Source organism: Mustela nivalis (genome assembly GCF_964662115.1).
Source record: "Mustela nivalis genome assembly, chromosome: 12".
Classification (NCBI taxonomy): Eukaryota; Metazoa; Chordata; class Mammalia; order Carnivora; family Mustelidae; genus Mustela; species Mustela nivalis.
Window position 1 is genome coordinate 51,733,122 of NC_139031.1, and position 23,290 is coordinate 51,756,411.

The 23,290-nt window shown below is 43.8% G+C and overlaps 2 long non-coding RNA genes across 2 annotated transcripts; one reads left to right on the forward strand and one right to left on the reverse strand.

Moving 5' to 3' along the window:
- The first annotated feature begins 1,579 nt into the window (after window positions 1–1,579).
- LOC309845764 lies at window positions 1,580–11,129 on the forward strand. Its single transcript, XR_014301500.1, has 3 exons — window positions 1,580–1,744; window positions 5,399–5,466; window positions 10,968–11,129. It is a non-coding gene; the product is annotated as an uncharacterized lncRNA (long non-coding RNA).
- Window positions 11,130–13,398: 2,269 nt separating this feature from the next.
- Window positions 13,399–15,234, reverse strand: LOC309845412. The gene is made up of 2 exons (XR_014301281.1): window positions 14,850–15,234; window positions 13,399–14,545 (listed from the first exon to the last, which is right to left on the reverse strand). It is a non-coding gene; the product is annotated as an uncharacterized lncRNA (long non-coding RNA).
- Window positions 15,235–23,290: the final 8,056 nt, after the last annotated feature.

Below are 23,290 nucleotides of genomic sequence, written 5' to 3' on the forward strand. Positions count from 1 at the left end.
GTCATTGGCTATTGACAGGATAGTGGGTGACATTTAAGGGAGTGGACCCATCTGCACTTCAACCATTCAAAGGCTAGCCAACTAGAATGGTAAAAAATGGATTTTTTTTTTACATTATTTTCTTAGACTATCTGTGTGGTTTTTCTGACCTCAGTATGAAAGACCGTGCTCTACCCTTTCCTCAGCAGATAGAGGCAGTACAGCTTTCCAAAATGTTGGTGTAGGGGGTGAAATGTGGGGAATTTATTTAGGAAATATTATCATTGTGTAGATATTAACGGTTGATGTTTCTGAAGTTCTATTTTATGTCATTAGAATAATCTGGGACAATAACAGCTTTATTATTGCTTTGAGTTTACCCTGATGGAGCGTTATCAAAGTTCTAATTATATATGTCGGACATGTAACAATATGGTGTAGACTCTGGAAGTTCCAGAGAAAATTAGGACCAAACTTATTTGATCAGTTATCAGGCAGATGGCTTGAGTGCCTTCAAACAACTCTTGTAAATACTTTTAAAGCATTTAGATAGAATATGTAACAACTTTCTTTCACAGGTGATCTAATCAGCAAATGGAATTCCAATAAGTGGCACCTTAACTTACCTAGGAACCACTAATCTGGCTTTTTCTTCCTATCTGGGATACTTTAGGACTCGCAGCCATTCTCAGTGCTCACACAAACCAGATCAAGGCAGGGACCCTGAAGGTTAAGTTTCATTAGCTCCATAGGAAGCCCCCCCATTGACTTGTTGCTTTGTGTTGCATCAACTAGAACAACGGTAGAAAGACAGAATCCATATACACCTTCCATGTGGTTGAAAGTATGTGGGAGGGAAAGACATTGATAAAGATTCTCCATCCTGTTGATTTCTTTCTACAACAAGCACATAAGAGTGCATGTGCACGGAGTCTCTTACTTACCACAAATACTAGAAGACGGGCGAAGGAGGGGAGGTCAGTGGTAATAAGCACTCTGACTAGATCACCAAGCTCTATCAGGGAATGCAACTCTTCTCTTCCTCCCTCCTGGATCTATCTATGCATCCTATGGAAGTACCTTGAGTAAGTATTGTGCGTATCCTGGATATATAAGAAGGTAAAACCAGTAGAATTTACTAATGGTTTGAATATGTGATAGGAGAGAAAGAGAGGAGTCAAAGAACATACATTTTTTTCCCTGAGTATCTAGAAAGCTGGAGTTGCTATTTCTGGGGAGGGGAGAGCTGGGGGAGAAAAGCTAGGTTCGGGGGGAGGAGTTCCATTTTAGACATGTTTGATCTCCAAAGGGAGATACCAAGTTGGCAGTTGGACGCACAGACCAGAGTTCAGTGGGAAAGGTTGGGAAAAATGGTGAGCTAGGAAATGCTTAACAACTAGTGCCCCAGGGGGGTGGTTGGCCGGGGAGGGTGTGAAGGGGGCTCAGTATGTCATGTTACCAACCTAACGGTACTATCATTAAATACAGATTTGGGAAGAAAGGTGCTCTTGTGAGCTCAGGCGAGCTGGCTCAGGCATATCACAGGGAAGAGAGTCATAATGGGGGAGTCATCAGGCTGTAAAAGAGCCTTGAGAGTGAACAGTAGCTCTTGGGGAGTGAGGAGAGATAAAGTGAAGATATTTAAAACCTAAGCGGTAGCCTTAGAAGCTGATGAGGAAACAAAAAAGAGGAGACCAGGAAGGAAACTAAGAAATGTTTTAAGGAGAAGGGAGTAGACATCTGTCATGAGCTACTGATGGGCCAGGTAAGATGAGGACTGAAAACAGGCCTGTGGGATCAGCTCTGTCACTCCAACAGCAGCAGCTGCAGGGGGGGTGGGGGAACAGAAGCCAAAGATACCCACCCTCACCTTCTCGAAATAGCAACAGCTGGAGGCAGGGTAGCTTTGGCAGTTGAACCCTGTATTAAAATCTTGAAAATGCACTTTGGGCCTTTGAATTAGAGTAGATTTCAAAATCACATGATGTCAGGACCGGAAAAAAAATCTTGATAGGTCTCTTGGCTCAAAGTGGCTCAAAGCCTTAGGAGGAAAGAGGGAAAGGGACGAGCCTCTGTTCAATAATTTGAAAAGGTATTTTAAAATCACTACAAAGCCCTTTGAATTGTCTACTGTTTCTTGTGATTCTGTGAATAAAAACCAGTCCTTTCATTCAGGCTCACTGACCAACAACTTCATTTAGCACTGCAGAGGTGGTACAAAAGTTTGCGAGGGCATTTTTGTTTCAGAGTCTAAGCAGGTGTTTCTAGCTCCTGTGTTACTCTCATTGTTTTCTTGGTTACCTCTCATTCTTGCACAGTGTTTAGTACCACAGCGATGAGAGACATCTGGGATGCATATTATTCACAGGTAAATACGGTCAGTGTTTCTCTCTTTGTAGGCCATCCGTCTCTTATCAAAGCTATTTTTTTATGCAATCTGGTTTCAGGGGTAGAACTGATTTTCTTTGGCACAGCTCTTTGCTGGCCCTCATTCGATCATTCATTCATTCAAAACACAGTGGAGTGGAGTGGTTGTGGGGAAGGGGCTGGAGAGGAAACATTTTCCAAAGGAAGGCTCAGCAGGGGCAAAGATAATTCTAGAAACTAAATTCAAAGTAAGGTTGGATCATGCAGGTGTGGTATTATTGGTGAGCTGTGAGAATCAAAAGATAGGCTTCTAAGGACCGTGTACGTAATGCGGGAAGGTGAGATTCTTCTTCTTCTTACCCCTCTTCTCTTCCTTCTTTCTCCTCTTCCTCCTATTATCTCCATCCTATTATCTCCACTTTGCCGCATCTTCGAATTCCTTCATATAGTTTGATTTTAATTTTTCTTAAAAAACCATCTCCCCTGTTGCCCTTCTCTCCAGAAAGAAAGAGGTCATCATCAGTCCTTCAAGAGTTCTTTTTTTTTTTTTTAAAGATTTTATTTATTTATTTATTTGACAGAGAGAAATCACAAGTAGATAGAGAGGCAGGCAGAGAGAGAGAGAGGGAAGCAGGCTCCCTGCCGAGCAGAGAGCCCGATGCGGGACTCGATCCCAGGACCCCAAGATCATGACCTGAGCCGAAGGCAGCGGCTTAACCCACTGAGCCACCCAGGCACCCCCTTCAAGAGTTCTTGCCAAACAGGCAAATCAAATCAGGCAAACCCACACTGGAGCAATTTTCACCTCACCGGTGTGTATTCTCAGGATTTGGCTGGATTTTTTTTTTTCTTAAAGATTTTATTTATTTGTTTGACAGAGAGAGATCACAAGTAGACAGAGAAGCAGGCAGAGAGAGAGAGAGAGAGAGAGAGAGAGGGAAGCAGGCTTTCTGCTGAGCAGAGAGCCCAACGCGGGACTCGATCCCAGGACCCTGAGATCATGACCTGAGCCGAAGGCAGCGGCTTAACCCACTGAGCCACCCAGGCGCCCTTGGCTGGATTTTTTAAAGTAATTGCCAAAAAGAAGGAATCTCTCTGCTGGGTCATGAAATGAAACTTCAGTCCTGGATTTTCAGATTATAGGGCTTCATCCACTTAGAGGCAAATACAATTTTTTTTTTTTTTAAAAAGGTCTCTGTAGACACAGCTTTTGCTGCTAAAGGGCTAAGGATCATGTGAAACAGGTGTCAGGGTAGAACTGATACATGGACAAATAGAGATGACAGGGAAAAGTCTTAGAGTTTAGCAGGCAGTCACATCCTGTTACTGATCGGTTGATTGATTGGAAGAGGTCAGACTTCACATATTTGCACAAACAGCATGATATGTATAAACTACGGCAAATCACAATTGTGTTTCCATCTATACCGGTGCCAGACTGTGCTGTATCTGAAAACCCGTTGTCAGGCCATGGGGCCATACAAATATTGAAATGCATTATTCTATGAATGGCAGAGAGCAATGTAAAACACAGAAATCCCTATCTGTATGAACTGTCTATGCCAGTGGGGACGAAGACACGACAAATTAAGCCAGTCAGTTACAAACAGTGTTAGAAAATGATGAGCGGGGAAAAAAAAAAAAAAAAAAGAAAGAAAGAAAAGAAAATGATGAGCAGAATGAAGGAAAATTGAGCAGGGAAGATGACAGCGACTCAAGGGACACGATATGCAGTTTTAGTTTTTGCATACTTATTTTTGAAAATAAAGCTAGGGTGACATAGCAGTTTTGATTTTTTTTTAATTAGCTCAGAAACACTTCCTATTTGGGAGCTGTTTGTGGGGACTCCTGCATGTCGCAGAAGGGGAGCCCTGTGGCCAAGCAGGGCAGAACAGCCCGTGGCCCATCCCAAGGAGTCCGTGAAAGGCAGTGCTCACTGGGGCTGCTGGGTTTGCTGGCTGTGACCACCCTTCCACCCCAGAGCACACAGGTTGACCTTTGCCCTCAGGAACCATGAGCAATGAATGTGGACATGGACAAAACAGCCTCAAGTAGGAACAAAATCTTCACCTTTCTCTACCTTCTCTCTGGGCCAGACTCAGGAACCTGGGTGATAATGCGTATCTTGGGGAGGGAATTTAGGGTGAGATAATTACATTATTTTAGGCTAAGTGCTCCTTTCTTTAGAGAATGGGATCCCCCAAAGCAATGGCTCTCTGGTTAAACAGCTTACAAATCACTTAGGGATCCTGCTGTAAAGGCAAATTCCTGGCCAGGTCTCAGAGATGTTCAAGTCTGTGGGTCATTTTTCCCACCTCCCTAATGTGATCCGGACATAGGGACGCTTCTCAAACTGACTTTTGAACCTTGCTGCCTCAGGGAAGAGAGAAGAGCTCTAAAAGTCACTTTCTCCTTGACTGGATAGGTATCAATCTTCAGGTTTCCTAAGCAGACTCACCCCTTGCGTGGGGACAGTGGGATGGAGAGATGGAGAGATGGGAGGGGCAGACAGGGGGAGAGAAAGAGTGAGTTCTCGGGGAGAGGGTGGCAAGCAAGAGAAAGAAAAAAGGAAAAGTGAACTGGAACGTAGACTCAACCTCAAAGGACGAAGGGCAGGGAAAGAATGTTGCTAACTGGGACCGCACTGGCTTGCGAGACCTAGTGTCGCACAATAAAGATGGGATTTCAGAGATAAGCAGCTTCACGGAGGTTTGTGCTGATTGATATGCTTCATTGTGTTCTAAAGATTAGAGAAATAAGAGAAATACAGCTTGATAATTAACGAACAGGAAACCTTGAAAACACAGGACAGGCAAGTAGATTTATTAAAAGCAGTCCTGACATGCCCATTTTTCAGAGTTCAGTGTTTCACCAGCAGAATATAAATTAAAAAAAAAAAAATCCAAGATTTATTTTTATATTTCACACACTTGGTTTAAATGAGAATGCTTTATACCCGAGCTGAATCTACTTGGCCATGGGAACCTGTTCCATGAAACAGCTACAAGACACTAGACCACATTTCATTTCTCCCCCACCTGATATTTTCCAGCCTACAGTCTACACAAAAGGATGTGGTAATGCACTGAAGCAAGAGATTCAAATGAACAACAATTCCAGGTAAATAAAGCCTAAGAATAGATGTATTTTCTAATCATCTTAACTTTTTTTAAAACTTTCTTTTGCAATCTTCATCAATCTGCTTTTGCCTCCTCTTTCGAGAGAAACACGTGCGTGCACACACACACACACACACACACACACTTATTTATACACAGGTGTAAATGACTGGTAATGCTTAATTTATTAAATCTCCGACAGGAGTTCACTTTTGGACACAGTTCAAGAGGACTTGTATCAAATGGGAAAAAAAAAAAAAAAAGATGCTGAGCAGCACATTAAAAAGTCACTGATCTGGTGCCGGAAGTATTTTCTTGGGCCCTAAAAATCACCTCCCTCTTTTCTTTCTCCAGTTAAGCAGTTCAATTATTTCAGCTCTAGGCTCACAGGCTCCCTCATTCAACTCATTTACAAAACACCACATCCCTGATAAGAGAAACTCTGAACTGCTTCCAGCAGACACTTTTGCTCTTCCAGGTCTATTGGAAAACGGCAGTGGCACAAAATGAAACAAAGAGACCAGTACGCAAAGAACTATGACCAAGAAACTAAAACTTGGAATTGAGTGGCTCAATAACCCCGAGAGGGAAAACTTTGAACATACCTCAAGCCCTAATGGGGCAGGAAGGCTGAAGGCTTCATCATGTTAGACGACACAGGGTCATTTGTTGCGCCACAGTCAAATATTTTGTTCATAATGAGACCTTATTGGGTTTGGTTGCTGTAAGCTTTTCAGCTTCTAATTATGGTGTTTAGAAGACAATGGAGACAGCTTAAAATAATAAGAATGCTGCTAAAACTAGTAAGATTGCTGCAGTGTTACAAAGAGAAATGTTGGCTCTCTGTGTATAGTATACATTTAACCTGTCAGCAAACACAGAGCGTTTTACAGGTGAAATGTAAAGGGATGCATTTAGGAACCATCACAAGAATGATGAGCTTTTTCATTCTGCTTTCAAAACGAGCTGCTTAAGTTATAATACTAGTTTAATATAAATTAGAGTTTATCCTTTTGAAACCACTTGCAATTTGCTTCTGTTAGGCCCCGGGTCATTATGATGCAAAGTTAAAGGTTCCTGGAACATAATGTGATTCAGGCCTGCGTTCTTGTTGCCATGTCCAATTCAGCTGAAAATGAGAATTATAGTGAGAGCATTTCCTGGTCTTTGACCCTTCCTGTGAGCTTTTTAAAAGCAGGGTTTATGCAGAACACTAACCTCATTCTCAGACATTCAGTTCCAACTAATATTAGCTGTGTTAAAACTCTTAAGTAAATTGAAAACTGTTTAAAAATACCTCATTCCAAGTTTAAAAACAGTGGGCACTTACCTTCCGATTTCCTGCCTTCATATACAAAAAGATTTGCCTGCGAAATGGAATATATTTAAATGTTAACAAGGGCCTCTCTCTTTTCTCTCTCTGCCACAAATGTAGTCAGGCGCCACAAAGAACGGTTGTTTTAAAATCTCCAGATGTAACTGACAAGGGAAAGACATATAGAACAATAGGAAAATAATCCAGAATGTGTATGATTTATATGCCAACCTCTGTTGCAAGGACTACAAAATAAACTAATTTATTTAATCTTGACAATAGCCCTATTCTTGGGACCCCCATTTTGCCGATTGGGAAACCAAGGAACAGAGAGATTGAGTAACTTGCCCAACAGTCACACAGGCCAGTAACTCTCACGCAGAGGGAGATCTGAATCCAGGAGAGCTGGCTCCCGAGTGCACACTTTTAACCCCTGACTCTCCTGATGAGGATGCTAGCCAGATTCGTGGGGGTTGGCATGGAACAGAAAAGATACTTCTAAAACAACTTCCATGACATACAGGTTTGGGGACCACCCCACCCCCACCATGAACAACTAATTCATGAAACAAGCAATAAGTTGAAAACGTTTCTTTCTTATTTTTAACTGCAGATCTAGAGTTGAGCTCAGAATACACACAATTTGATTAAAATCGGGATACTGGGTCAGAGCAGGACTTTTTTCAAGACTGTAATATTACCTTAAGACCCTGGTGGGTCTTACTTAGTGATGAAGGCGGACAACATTAAGGATCCATACAAATGCCCGCCAGTAAGTTTATATGCTCTTCCCACCCTTTATCAAACTGAGTGCATATTCTGGGGACACGTCTTTCGCAGGATGTCAGACATTGGTTGAAATCATCAACCACGAGATGACAGATCTGAATGGATTCAACTCTTGTGTTTTAAGATGCAGTCTGAAAAAAATCAGAAAAAAAGAAAAACCAAGGGTCCAAACCACAGCACACAGTACCTGTGAACCTTTGGTTCGCTAAACACCTGTCCTGAGGCTATGCAAAGCAGCTAATTGGTGTGCGTTCTGCTTGCCAATCAATCAGTGCAGAGGATTTGCAAAGGGAGGTGAAAATCCCCTGAGGCCCCGGAAGCTCCAGAACATCAAGGCAATGAATAGACCCCCAGAGGCTTTTCACTGAGGAGTGTAAAGAAGAACATTTTCTTCTCTGGCCAGTGCTGGGCTGAATGAAACGACTCAAATGACAGAGTCCCCAGGGATTCTAGAGGGTATTATAAGCCTAGAGAACAGTCCCCAGAACAGGGTAACAAGGACACAGAATTACGGAGTGTCCCAGTTGCACCCATATTTACAGAGTGATTAGCTTGAGAAATTCTTGCTGTCGGCAAATAAGATGACAGAGACATCAGCCCTGTTGAAATTCTACATGAAAACCAGCTGTGGGAATCAGGAGAAAAACTAAGTGTCTAGAACAGAGGGTCAGGGATGCATCACGGGACCACCAGACATACCTCTCTGTCACCTCTTTCTGTTGGGCTGAGAGCAAAGAAGTCTTGGTGCCAAGGTATTGACACCCCCACGTGCCTGTTATTCCTGCTACCTCCCACAGGCTGCTGTAAAGAAAACATTGCAAAGGCAGAGGGTGGAACTGGGAAGAGCAGGTTTGGGGAGGAGAAAGGTCAACAGTTAAGGAAATAGACATGAGCGGTGGAAAGTGAAGCCATGAAGAGGAGAAACATTTTTAGGAATAGCTACATAGTCACACCTTTATAACTCACTTAAGTTCTCAGAACAGCCTTGGGCCAGGAGTCGGAGAACTTCAATTCTGTCCCAGGTCCAGGACTTCAGGGTGTGACCCTGAGAAAGTCACTTCACTTTTCTGAGCCTCTGTTTGCGATGAACACCATGACGATGCCGGGTAGCAGCGTTTTAAAGTGAAGACATATTTTACAAATGTAAGTGTGTGAGGTTGGGTTCTGGGAAACAGATTTTTGAATGGAAGGTTATGAGGAGGAAGTTTATTGGAGAGTCTCAGGTCAATACCATGGGGGATGCAAAAAGACAGGACCATGCACGGGGAGGAGTTGAACTGCAGAGCAGGGGCAAGACAGACCTCGGTCAGATGCATTTGCTCTGGAACTGGGATGGCTTTCAGTAGCCCCACACTGAGGCAAGGGGCCTTGGGGGAGGGGTGCAGAAGATAAGTAATCTGGGGAGACAAGGGCAGCTGTGATATTATGAGCTGAACCTAATCCCAACCCCCTGACCCTCTGGGCCACAGTCCACCCACGCCCCAACATCAACAACCCCCCCTCTCCTCCCATGGAAGTCCCCTGTGCCGCAAAAATTCCAACTTGACTCCTCCCCTTCACTGTTGTCACTCTCCCTCCCTCACCTAGGCTTTAGCTCCCCAGACATCTGCTCCCACCCTCACCCCTCCTCCCTGCCCTGGGGAGGAGGAAGAGGGAAAAAAGGAAACAGAACCACATCCCTCGTATTATAAAAAGAGCTGCCAGGAGACGAAGGCAGTGTGGTTCTTACACTCCACAAATCAGCCGGACTTTCCAAAGTCCACACTTTCCAAAGCCCACAGGGAAGGAGCCTCATCTTGATAGAGGTCACTCTCTGAAGCCAAGGACAAAATTAGAGAGGACTCCGCTGAGAGCTGCCAGCGGGCAGGACAAGCAAGTGGCCAGGAGGACCAGTGCCTGGGTCATAAGAGAGGTGGGAGCCCTGGAGAGGCAGTACCGAATCCAAAGCAGGCATGCAGACATTAGCGTCTCCTCCTCCAGAAAGGTTTGCACTGGGGGAAGAGGAAGGCATTGCACCAACTCATGACCATGAAGAAGAGGCCTTTTTAATTTTTTAAAAAAGATTTTATTTATTTGTTTGACAGAGAGAAAGATCACAAGTAGGCAGAGAGGCAGGCAGAGAGAGAGGGGGAAGCAGGCTCCCCGCTGAGCAGAGCACCCCAGTGCGGGGCTTGATCCCAGGACCCTGAGATCATGACCTGAGCTGAAGGCAGAGGATTAAGCCACTGAGCCACAGGTACCCCTAAATTTAAAAAAAACAAAAATGATTTTATTTATTTATTTATTTGACAGACAGCGATCCCTAGTAGGCAGAGCAGCAGGCCAGCAGGTGGGGTGTAGGTGGCAGTGGGAAGTAGGCTCCCTACTGAGCAGGGAGCTGATGCAGGACTCCATCCCAGGACCCTGAGATCATGACCTGACCGGAAGTAAGGCAGACACTTAACCGACTGAACCACCCAGGCGCCCCAAGAAGGAGCTTTTAAATCTCAGCTTGCACTGACCTTACTTTACCTTCCAAGGCCTTGGTTTCTTTGGCTGTGCAAGTTGCTGTGAGCCGTCAAAGTGCCTTTTCAAGTCTTGTGAGTAGTCTGCTTTCTACACTGCATCTTAGAAAGATATCTACCAAAAAAAAAAAAAAAAAAAAATCTACTAGGCGCAGATAAGATCTTTGTTTCTCTCCCCACTTTAAGTCTAAGTTGTTATTGGTGCTTGTCCTCAGGAAGTGTGAGAGAAATGACAGCTTGAGGAAGGTTTAAGATTATTCAATGGGAATATGGTTGAGAGAGTCAGGGTAATTTCTGAAGCTGTGTTGGCAGTCAGTTTGCTTAAGAAAATGTTTTAAAAATATGTCCAATTTTCAGTAATCTTGAAGAACTGGGGCTTTGTATTTTGAACACTTAAAAAATACATGCAAAACAATACGTGCTCATTATAACAAACCTCATTATCATTCCTTCGAATTGGTAGTCAAATTCTCCAAATTTGAGTCTGTGGAAATCTGAACACTCTTGTCCTGGACTTCTAGATGAAATGGATGTCCCAGAAACTCCTCTCTTTGGGAGGAAAGGATTTCTTCAAGTACAGGTCATAGTGCCTTCATAATATTGTGCTTAGTGACTTAAAATTGAGCTTGGGTCACTGGCCAGCATAGGTGTCTTTCTTTCAAGTTCTCAAGGAGAAACTCACTTTGAGTGAACTTGAATCAGAGAGAACAGGGCGGGGGGAAATTCTGTAAGAGGAACAGAGCAGAGAATGGGGGGTGGAAGGATTAGGAAACCGTATTGGGGGGGGGTCAGAATGAGAACAGCAGAAGGGGCCATGGACTGAAGTGATCATAAAGCAGAACCCTGAGAAACACAATTACCTCCATTTTAACCAGTTGGTCTCCTCTCCTGTAGCTCCTTTTAGAAGAAGAGAAAGATGCTGTCAGCACCAGCCAGGACAGGTGTCGCCCAACCCATTCTGGAAACTGGGTGGGCAGCCTGCTGTTAGGCCACCCACCATTTCCCTCTGAAGTCCACACTGCTGGTCCTGGACTGAGCCAAAGACAAAACATGCCATCTGAGGCGAGAGATGAAGAAAATGAGAGCAATGCAATCAAATCTTAGTGAGACACAGCCAGGTATCTTCATCTCACCGAGATGACAGTACAGTGCAGCAGAGCCTATGAGAAGCAGGATCACGCCAGACGTGACTGGTCTGCTCCACTGGTTGGCACAGCAGGCTTTGTCACGGACCGCAGTGGATGTTGGGACATTGCCCCATGTGCACTTTACAGCATCTTCATTCCTGATGCGGCCTGGTAATCTGTGAGAAATGAACTTCAATTGCTTTTTCTGCGAGTGCTGAAAACTTACTTTTACATCACTGGAGGGCCCTGGCAAAGCACATGTCAAGGACCTGCAGGTCAGAGGGACTGAAATAGCAGCTGTGAAATGAACACTTGATACTGTATATAAATTGAATGATCAGCTGGGTGATTTTAGAACTACCTGGGTGGAATTTATGTGTCTTCTGGATGAGATGATGGTTCTAGGCCAGTGGGAGTACCTCTGACACACAGTACAGTAATCAGTGAGACGGGGGAGGAGGGCTGGGCGGGAAGAGGTGGGTGAGTGGCTTGACCTTGACCTTGTTCTTTTTCACCCCTCTCTTCTGACTGGTCTTTTCTCAGGGAATGCTGAAACAGACGGAGCAGGTGCCTCCTTGCGGTGTGTGAGCTTGGGAGATGGCTCAGCATTTGCTTTCTGTGATGGTCAAGTGCTTCTTGACATCCAGGGCCCTGACAGTCTGGGAGATTCGGAGTGAGTTTGCCAATTCGCAGCTTTTACTTGGAAAAGCAAATCATGACCGAGGACCATCAAGAAAAGAATTCCCAATATTCACATGCTCAGCTCTGATCTTCTCATTTATATCCTGCGTTTTCAGACACAGAGAGCAAGATTAAAAAAAAAAAAAAAAGTGCCAACAGACATTGGAGACACAGACCAGTGGGTGAGACTGAGATGAATACACATGAAACAAGAGAGAAGGATGAAGGAGGGGGGGGGGGTATTAAGGAAGAAGGGAAGGGAAGGAATGAGACATAACAAAAACATGGAGGGCAGAGGGAAGAGGAGAGGGAGAAATGGAGAGACACAGATAAAGGGAGACAGAGATAGGGAGAGACGGAAGGAAAGGTAAGCAAGCAAGAGGGAAGAGCAGAACGACAAAAAGGGGCTTCACCAGCTGTGGTTCACACTGTTACTCAAAATTCAAACTTTTCTGTTAAAACACTCATAACTTCCTTTCTGTCCTACTTATCTTTTTTTTTTTTTTTTTTTTTTTTTTTATTTAGGGGTGCCTGGGTGGCTCAGTTGGTTAAGCAACTGCCTTTGGCTCAGGTCATGATCCCAGAGTACCAGGATCGAGTCCCACATCGGGCTCCCAACTCCATGGGAAGTCTGCTTCTCTCTCTGAACTTCTCCTCTCTCACTGTCTCTCTCTCTCTCAAACAAGTAAATAAAATCTTTAAAAAAAAACCAAAAAGACATGGGGAACATTTGACAGAGATCACAAGGAGACAGAGAGGCCGGGAGAGAGAGAGGGGAGGCAGGCTCCCTGCTGAGCACTCGATCCCAGCACCCTGGGATCATGACCTGAGCCACCCAGGCGCCCCACCTACTTATGTTTTCTTACTCTTTCCTAATCAGTGTTCAGCTGTCTTTTGGTGAGAATAACAATTCTCAGTTTCTCGGTTATAAACACCAACTTATGACAACACAGCATTGGAACTACATTAAGATTGAAAAAAAAATTTTTTTTTAAAAGATAACATTGGAGAAAATGGAAAGAGAAGAGAAAATGGAAAATATATCTCAGCAGGTTAGTCCTCACACCTTTGGAGATGGCTTGGAAATAATAAATCAGATTTCTCCTGGAATGTTTAGATACTTCTAAATAATCTCAGCATCCAAATTTATGCATTGCAAACAGCCTTGCTTCATCGCACAGTAATACCCCACTGGATCAGAAGTGTAAATGGGGGAGAATGCTAATTAGGAAGGGGCAGGATGACCCAAAATTAACTCCAACAATGGAGATTCAAAGTAGCCACAGCCCAGGGCAGGAAAGAGATTTTTGTGGGGACTCTTCTCATTGGAGTTATGTGTTTCAGCTACATTATGTCACCTTCATCCCTACGTTACCCATGTGGTCCTCGTACCTCTTCTGAGCTCACTGGATAAGGTTAAGACACACAGAGGCACACCCTGGTCTGAGGCCATTCTTTGCCCTACCCTGTGGCATGGGTTCCATGCTCACTTATCAAGTCATTTACCAAGAACAACATACAAACAAAGCATATGTAATCTTTACTTCAGTCTCAGACAGTTAATTCCATGCATCGGAGAATAAATTATTGAAGCCTGTTAATAAGTTGCTAATTTCCAAGTACAGGGAAGAGATAAAAGACAAGTTCAAAGGGGGGGTTAGTCTGCTTCAGGAGGTGGAGATTCTCAGGCGTACCTCAAAAGATGAACCAGAAATGGGCTCCAAAACTAAATTTCAAAAAAAAAACTTCACACTAATGGGGAACATTCATGCTCTCAAACTGGCACAGGCCAACTGGTGTTTGCTGGCATAAAGTTAGTACTCCCGCTCATCATTACTTAATTTGCGTGAACTAAAAATATTTCATCGTCCTGTCCTACTGGTCACAGGCGAAAGTGGTGGATCTTGGAGAATCAGACTCATATCTAATGAACTCAAAGTTGAGCTCTTCTATTTTACACAAATAACAAATTCAAATCTTCTGGATGACATAGATACATTCCCCAGGAATTTTGTTTTTTTTTTTTTTTCCAACCCAAGACATTGGGTTGCAGGGACAGGCTGCTGTGATTTGCACAGCTGGAATCTGCATCAGAGAGGAAATTAGTTCATTTGTGAATTATTCATATTCTATTGCATCCACACTCCCTTAGGTTATGCATCAAATAGGTCAACAGCAGTAGCAATTCTTAGACGGTGCTTTTCCTGTAGGGTCATCACTTAAGGCGACTATTCCAATTTCATCCCAGGGTTAAGGGAGATGCTTCTTATAAGGGGCTATGGCAGTGAGCAAGGTTTGAACAGGGGGAAAGAGCAAGACTGAAGAAATTTAAACCTGAAGCCTAGGCATCCGGATGTAAAACAGGTAGAACCCACCGCTAAAGAAAGTTCTTCCGATACACAGGTAAGTGGAAGAGATACATGTGTCCGGACACCACGCGGATGCCCGAGTTACAAACAGGTCACATTGGGGCTGACATTTTGGAGTTTTCTTTTCTAGCGGACAAAGCCGTGTTTGGGCCTAAGGTAACCATCTCCTTATGTCTCCTTGAAGTCCTGCTTGCCCACGGAGAGGGGACTTTCACATGTTCATCTGGCTCTGATTCCAGCTCGCAAACCTGCCCCGGGGAGGCCGCCCTGCTCCTGTGGCCTTCCAGTACAGTGGCTTCACGGAGGCAAAAAGGGGGGGGGGAAGGGAGGGGGAAGATAAGGAAAAATAAATAGAAATCATCGGCTGTAGAACAAAATCAGATCATCCATCTCCACAATGCCGAAGCGCGGGCACCACGGAGAACGCTGAGCGCGGGCTATTTGGCTCTCCCGCAGGCGAGCCCCGCATCCGAGGATTTCCTCGGACGAGCGGTGCAAAGCCGATCGCGGTCACCGCGCTGCACCCCGCCCCCCCGCTCCCGCCCCCAGCCCGCAAGTAATGAACACACAACGCGGCCCTATCTCAGCGCGGTACATACCTTTCTCCGAGCACTTTTAACTTTTCCCATGTCCATTAGGCCTTACAGCCTAATCTCGCGCTGCCAATTGCTCCCATGGTGAGATCATTAAGTAAATTATTTTAAGATCAAACACCCTGCCGTGACAATAGCGTCCCATGTAAGGTAAATGCTTCAAAGGCCCCCCTTTCAAATTACAGCTCTCCGGAGTTATTCATCACCTCTCCGTAGGGCTCGGCCCGCCATTGCTTGGCTTTCTGCCGCAGGCGAAGGTAGCGCTGCTAATTGGCCTCTGTAACAAAACTGACCTGTGGACAGGATAAAACTTGTTTGGAGCTTAGAGACAAAAATTATTCAAGGTTAAAAACACATGAATGCCCCAGCTACGTCACCAAAAAAAAGAAGTGAATGAATGTCTTCCCCTGCGGTTCTTAATGTGAAAGAATGCGCTCCCGGCGCGCCTGGGTCAGACAAAAGCTCCATCAGGTAGCAGGGCCCGACCGGGCCCTCGGGGACACTTTTCTCCTCGCGGGTTTTCCCCAGTCCCCTCCCACCCCGCGCTCTCCTCTTGGTCGGGTTCTCTTCTTTTTAAACTCCAAGACAAGGAGCTCCATCCTTTGCCTGCGTTCGGGGGCACCCCTCCCGGGGAGGGCCTTTGATCTCCCGGGATCGTGGCAGATGGAACAATTTAACTGCTTCGTACAGGTGCAGAGTTTACTTGACAGGTTGGGGCTTTTATTTCTAGCACATTAGCCGGGCGCATACAAATGGGTTTTTGACAGACTCAAGCAGGTAAAATAGCAACGAGGTTCGCCAAAGCGCGGTCACACCTGCCGGGATGGCACAATTTGAAAATGCTGCATAAATTAAAGACAGGTAAAACCTCGGAGTTACCTGCTGAGTGTTGTTTTTTTTCCCTCTCTCTTTTTAACAACTTGGGAGGGTGGTAAGTAGCAGAGTGACTCTCCAGTGAGTAAACAACAAATGAGCTTCTCCATCTCCCCACGTTCCAAAGAGGCAGGGGCTGCAGCAGGGGGATTTCAAACCCGCACTCCTGCGCCCGGGCCCCTAACGCTCCATTGATATTCACCGACCACTAGAGAAATGGCAACCTTAGAAAGGCCCTTACAGTATTCCCCCTTTTGCTCCCTCTAAGGTTTCTTGTCTCCCTCCTGCCCCTGCCCCTTGTCTGTTTCCTTTTCTCTTCAGGTAGAAGATTTAATGAACAAACAAAGCTTACTGCATCAGGAGATGCCCTTCCATTGAGAAAACTTTGGTAAAGATCACATTCCAGGGATGGTCAGTATGGCTGTTTAAGACACTTGTTGGGGAAATGGGAAGTACTTTTGTTTCTACGAACATAAAAGTTGCTTTGGTGACTCTCAAGTCCTTGCCCAGTTAGCCCTGTTTTTCTAGAAAAATAGGTCCTGTAGGATTTTTGGTTTTTCCTCTTCCAACTTAAGTGTGTCAATAATTTTCTTACAACAAAAGTATTCTGGACATTCCTTTGTGAAATGGCATGTTGAGGGAATTAAATGATGTTATTTGGTCATAGCTTTTCCTTTGTTTTCTTACTTTACATATGCTTGTGATGATATTCTGTTACCAAGTTAGATTATAAACCAATCATTTGGAGTTGAAGCTTTCCTTTTATCCTTTCTATTCTTGTTTAAGTTTCCAGGGCATGGCAGTGCTGACTTTTCTCATGCTCAATAATCTTAGTAGACATTGGGGTCAAAATTTACAGTTTCTCGGGAAAGGGAGGTGATCCTTTCTTCACTCTGCTTCCAGGCCAGTAGGATTAAACCTTTCTTTTCTTTCCTTTGCTCCTCACTAGTGAAACCAAAGTGCCTGTGTTTAGAAGCAGCATTTACAAAAGGGGACAGATCTAGTCCGATCTGTAAAAAGGGGGGCTCCCATTAAAGGTGCGGTCTCTGAAAGCAACAGCCTTTACTCCACCTTCTTGGAGCGAACTTTGTACTTACAGCCTACCAGTCTCTCTCCCACCAAGGTCACAATCTTGGCCCAGGACTGCCTAAAATCATAAGATTGCAGAGAATACTTGAGCCACTCTCCAGGTTTTATAGAGAAACTGTAAATACAAGATGAGAAGCTGAAGGTCAGAGACCCAAACTGAATTACTTTCCACAAAATAGATGGCATTCATTTGCCCATTTAATAAGTTCCTCCACATTGTTGAGTGCCACAGCATAGAAGGCACTAGGGGGCATGCAAGTGTGAGTAAGGCAATCATAATGAAGTCCCCAACGGCCCTCCCTAGCAGAGGTGTGTGTGGGGGTTTGCATACATGCACATGTGCACATGTTGGGATTCTGGGTAAATAGATAATTAGCATAGGGTATATTAAATATTGTAGTCCATAGAGTGCTACAGGAGCATAGAAGGTGAGTAACTATCTCTAATAGAGGGGTTAGTGATAAGTTCACAGAGGAGGTGATTCTGAATCAGCAAAGACACAAAAGAGTTCCAACTGTTTAGAAAATAGTGCCACAATGTATATTGGTGGGTTATAGGATGTCTTGGATGAAGTCACAATAATGAGCTTGGGGACAAAACTCCCCCTGGTATTTGACACTCAATGCACGTTATAGGTAAGGTCAAGTTGAACATACCCATTCTCACACATGGCCTGGTAACACTATCCTAAAACCTGTACGAACTGTGATCATAAGGTAATCGTCATTCACTGTTTGAACAAGCATACTGGAGCTTTTTGAGCCACATAAATGTCTTTTCTTTGAGCATCTTTTCAGAGCTCCTAACATACCTTAAGAAACTCCTCACCTATGACCCATTTACATTTTGAAAACGATTTAGAAAACAGTGAAAACTAATTTGGAGCTAAGTCTGAGGAATAAGAGAAGTATTATGACTTTTTTGGATGGACTTATAGTTTTCAGGGAAAAACTGAGTGGTAAGTAAGAAGCAGTAAGTGAGATATTCTTACATGGGATGTGAACTGTTTCCAACAGGCAGTTACAAAACAGAAGATCCAGAAACATCCAGAACAATAATAATTTTCAAAGAGTAAATGTGCCCAAAGTTAACTAGTTTGAAAGTAAATAATTTTTTAAAAGGATTTTGTTTATTTGAGAGAGAGAGTGAACACAAGCAGGGGGCGGTGGGCAGAGGGAGAGGGAGAAACAAACTCCCCACTGAGCAGGGAGCCCAACCTGGGGCCCCATCCCAGGACCCTGAGATCATGACCCGGGGCAAAGACAGACACCCAACTGACCAAGACACCCACGTGCCCCAAAAGTAAATATATTTGGATGTAAAAAAATCTATTGTATTTCTTTAAAATGTGTTTATTTTACTTCATAGTCATACCTTGACATGTCCATGGGACATAGGTTACACCCTAAATGGGCTGCACCATCATAAGTTATGGCTGAGTCTGAGTGGTCTCCATATACTTTCTTCTCTTCTTTGATGTATTAATACAGTAATTGGAAATCATTACGATTTTGTGACTATGTTCTACCCAACAGAATATGGATGGAAGTGACGTCTGTAATCCTCAGGTTGAGTCCACAAGGGATGGCATGTTCCCTCCCCTTTCCTTTGTCCCTTTCCCACTAACTGGAATGCCCACATGATGTGAATGAGTCATCTTGCACTGGGAAGATGGGGCCAAAAATCCAAGGAAGACAGACAAAATAGAGAAAGTCTAGGTCCAAAACTGTGGAACTGCCAGACCGGTCCTAGAATACTAATTCTGAGATAGTTTCCTAGGGGAGAGATCAACTTCTATGTTGTTTATGTCCCTGCATTTTGGCAACTTGAGTGTATATCTTAACTAGTAAATAGTGGTGGACTGAACAAGAGGATATGAAATGCTCAGAACAACTGCTACCAATAGCAGAAATGCAATGGAAACCAATGGAAATTTCTTTTCTAATGAGGGTGGGTTTGGTGGCATCTACGTGAGAGTGAACTATTGGAACCACCCATGCTACTTCTCTTGCCATCTAGAGGACTCCATGAAATTGCCATCAGCCTTTTGCTCAGCCTGAACTTTCCTTGTTCTCATATTTCAAAATATATTTACAGTGTTGCATTTTTCCCCCCTCACTAAAAGTAAACCTGTTCTGTGTCTGGGATTGTGATTTTAGAAATAAGGAAGGCGTGCTGTGAGAGAAAGATCATAGAGTATCAGTCAGCTCTAAACCCAGAATGTCAGAATCTGCTCAGCCTTTCTTATGGGGAAGGAGAAGGAAGGAGATTGCTTGACCCTTGGTGAGGTCCAGGGGGTGCTCGAGCTCCATGTTCTCCATGAAGAAGCTAAAGCCCAGAGAACCACACAGCTTCAGCAAGCTCAAAGATTTGAAACAGTTTGTCCAAGATCAGACATTGAGTAAGTGGACAGACTAGAACTCAAAGTACTCTGCTGTTGACTCGAAATACATAGGTTGAAATCCTAACTCTGCATGTGGTGTATTTGGAAGTAAGACCTTTGGGAAGTCATTAGGTCATGAGGGTGGAGCTCTCATCAGTGGAATTATTCCCCGTAAATAAATGACCCCAGAGAGCTCTCTTGCCCTTCTGCCATGTGAGAACAGAACAAGAAGAAAGCCGTCTCTGAACCAGGAAAAGGCCTGTCACCAGAGCTCCACCGTGCCGACACCCTGGTCTGAGACCTCCAGCCTCCACAACTGTGAGAGGGAAATTTCAGTTGTAGCAGCCTGAATGGTCTAAGACACGTTCTGTGATGGGACTCTGTCACTAAAACACCATCTCCTCTCAGTAAATGCTTTGATCAAATAGATTACCTAATCACATGACTCACACATTTGCAATGCTTGTAAAAACCAAACTGATGTATCCCTTAGTCATTCACAATTTCATCACTTGATTGTATGAAGTGCCCTTTGTTTCTTTCTTTTAAAAAAGATTCATTTGAGAGAGACAGAATGCTTGTGTGCAGGTGCGTGCTAGAGACATCCAAGCAGACTCCCTGCTAATGCAGGACTTGATCTCACAACCCTGAGATTAGCACCTGAGCCGAACCCAAAAGTCAGACACTTAACTGATTGTGCCACCTACGTACCCCTGTCCTTTGTTTCTTACTCATTGTCTCCCCACCAATGGAGTATAAGCTCTGTATCCAATTCCCTGCCACTCTGCCCTCAGTTACCAGAACATTGCCTGGCATGCCCTAGACGCTCAATCACTGTTCGTTAAATAAATGGAGGATCAAATGAATCCAAGAAATGCCATCACCACAATGGAGAGTTCAGAGCTGTGGTGGTAGTCACCACCTCTCCTTCCTTCCTTGTGTTAGCTATCATAGGGAGGCCAATGACCTAGGGAGGCTGTGTGCATGCCCGTATCTCAGAGTGTGCTATGAATCTTTTCCTAATAGCTTGATTTGAACATCATTTACTTCCCACCAGTGCCTTTGCATGTTACTTTTCCGCAATCTAACACATTGCACTAAACAAGAAGCCCTACATCATGGCTTTAGTCCCTCACCTCCAGTCATGTGCCTTGTTCACTTAAAATGAAAGTGACTGCCTGGATCCAGGTGGCTGACACAGGTATGTTCCTAAATTCTGCCTGGGATGGTGACTCTGAGGAAACACACCCATTCTCGGCCTCCCCTAGAAGGAGGGGACCCTGAGAGGAGGAGGAAGGGCCCCTACTTGGTTCAAGGGCTTCTAAGCAGTTAACTCAGGCCTGAAGGAGAGTTACATCCAGTGTAGTAAGAGTCCATGGCCATTTGGGGCTGGGAAATTGTGTTTCACCAAGGGGAATTAGAGCAGTATGTTAAGAAATTGCAATGAGATTGTTCTTTTCACTAGAATATGTTAGAAATGTAATAAAATGGTCAAGATTTTTACAGTGAGTAAAGATTACTTAATTAAAGTCTATAAACCTTTCCCTCCTTTCCCTTTCACGTTCTCAAGTACCATTAAATATTTAACCATCACTAGGTCAATTTCTTCCCCCTTCTACCCAACTTGAGTCTGACTTACATATTTCTTTTTTAAAGATTTTATTTATTTATTTGACAGAGAGAGAGATCACCAGTAGGCAGAGAGAGAGGAGGAAGCAGGTTCCCTGCTGAGCAGAGAGCCTGATACAGGGCTCGATCCCAGGACCTGAGCCAAAGGCAGAGGCTTAACTCACTGAGCCACCCAGGTGCCCCTGTTACATAGTGAAATTACTTATGATCTAGGCCTTTTAATGCTTATTTTCACTCACTTTAAGGCAATTTTATTCACTTGCATAATTTCAACTACTGTCTCTGTGTTGGTGACTCATAAATTTATATTCTCTACTTAACCACCTCTCGTGAGCTCTCCTTTCCATGTCAACCATCTGCCCGATGTATCTATTTAGATGTCTCACAGAGACTTCAACTTCGAATCTCACCTTGCCCCTCGATCTGCCATCTGGTGTTCCCCAGTGCAGAGATGGCTCCTCTAAGCAGCACGAGGCTCAAGCCTAGAATCCTAGCGGTCATTCCTGACTTCTCCCTCAGCCTCATATTCCTCATTCAAATTAGAGTCCAAATCCAAATCCAAATGTGTCTCTTACGTGCCTCCTTAATCCACTTTGTTTCCACGTATTGGTCTCATGACGTCATCGTGCAGGTAGACCTGCTGTTTCGGGTGGACTACTCCCCAAACCTGGTTATTATTCTCCCTGCCAACTCTCTTGCTCTCCTTAAATTTGTTCTCCACCCTGTATCCAGGTTCTTTCTAACATGCAGGTGGGTTTCAGTCCCTTCCCTATTTCAACTCCTCATCCCTTTCACTGCTCCAAAGTTTAAATTCAGAGGCTTTGGTGTGTGTCCCATGTCCTGCAACATTGGCTCCCACCTCCATGGAAGCCTGAGTCATGGCCATTCTCCTGCCTAGTATATAGATTGGCCCTTCCATGATGTTTCTTTTGTTCTGATGTTTTTTCTCCCTTCTCTGTCTAGTAAAATTCTGAGCACCCTCCACGCTTCACCTTAAATACCATTTTTCTCAGGAAAGCTGTGCCTGACTGGGATCCCAACTAAATTAGATCCCTTTTGTGCTCTCTGTTCAGAACTTTTGTCCCCTTGTTATCATCATGTTCTCATGCCTGGTTCAGTGTGCAGCCTGAGAAAAGTCTCAACGGCATGCAGTGTAAGAAAAAATAGCAGTGTGAATTATCACAGACTGGGCCTGGAGTAAGCTGGACCATTGCTATATCATATTTTTCAAGAGAATACAGGAAAGTAAAGTTAGAGGGAGGGATATGTTTATGCAACTTATTGGTATATGTTGGTATCTGCTATAACATGGTAGTATGTTATTAAATAGGGCTGGGAAAAATTAGTAGGATAAAATAACCATTGAGAATATAAATGGGGGTGCCTGGGGTGGCTTGGTGGGTTAAGCCTCTGACTTTCCAGTTATGATCCCAGAGTCCTGGGATCTAGCCCCACATCAGGCTCTCTGCTCAGCAGGGAGCATGCTTCCCGCGCCCTCTCTCTACTTGTCTCTCTGCTTACTTGTGATCTCTGTCTGTCAAATAAATAAATAAAATCTTTTTTTATTTATAAAATAAAATTTATTTATAAAATAAAATAAAATTTATAAAATAAAATAAAATTTAAAAAGTAAAATCTTTTTTTATTTATAAAAATATAAATGGGTAAAAAAGAATCCCTTTTGCACATGTGCATGCACACATACAGCGAACCAAAGAAATATATGTAACAAGAAATATGTAGAATCAGGTTTTTAAAAAATCCTTCAAAATCAGAAAAATATAGGACATATAAGACTATGTGATGGACATCTGGGTGGCTCAGTCAGTTAAGCGTCTGCCTTTGACTCAGGTCATGATCCTAAGGCCCTGGGATAAAGTCCTGCATTGGGCCCCCTGCTCAAGGGCCAGTTGGCTTCTCCCTCTGCCGCTACCCCCTGCTTGTGCACTCTTTCGCTGGCAAATAAATAAAATCTTTAAAAAAAGAATATTTGAATGATTAGAGAGCCATACGAAGTTCCTGGATAGGTATCCATCTAGTAATGTTGTTATTCCTCCCTAAATTTATTTACACACACACACACACACACACACACACACACACACACACACACACATATATATATATATATATATATATATATATATACATACATATATGTTCCCATCAAATAAATGGATGTTTTGGGGAAGAAATCCTCTAAAACTTACCTGGAAGAATTGAACAGGCAAGAGTAACACATAAAATATTTTACAAGAAGAATGTGGTGGAAAACTTGCATAGTCAGATACTAAAACAGAGTCCAGTACCAAATACAGGCATTCCCTGGAGGTATTACAGATTTGGTTCCAGAACATCACACTAAAATGAATATCACAGTAAAGCAAGCCAAATGAATTTTTTGGTTTCCCAGTGCATATAAAAATTATGTTAACACCCTACTGTAAGTATGCAATAGCGTTATGTCTTAAAA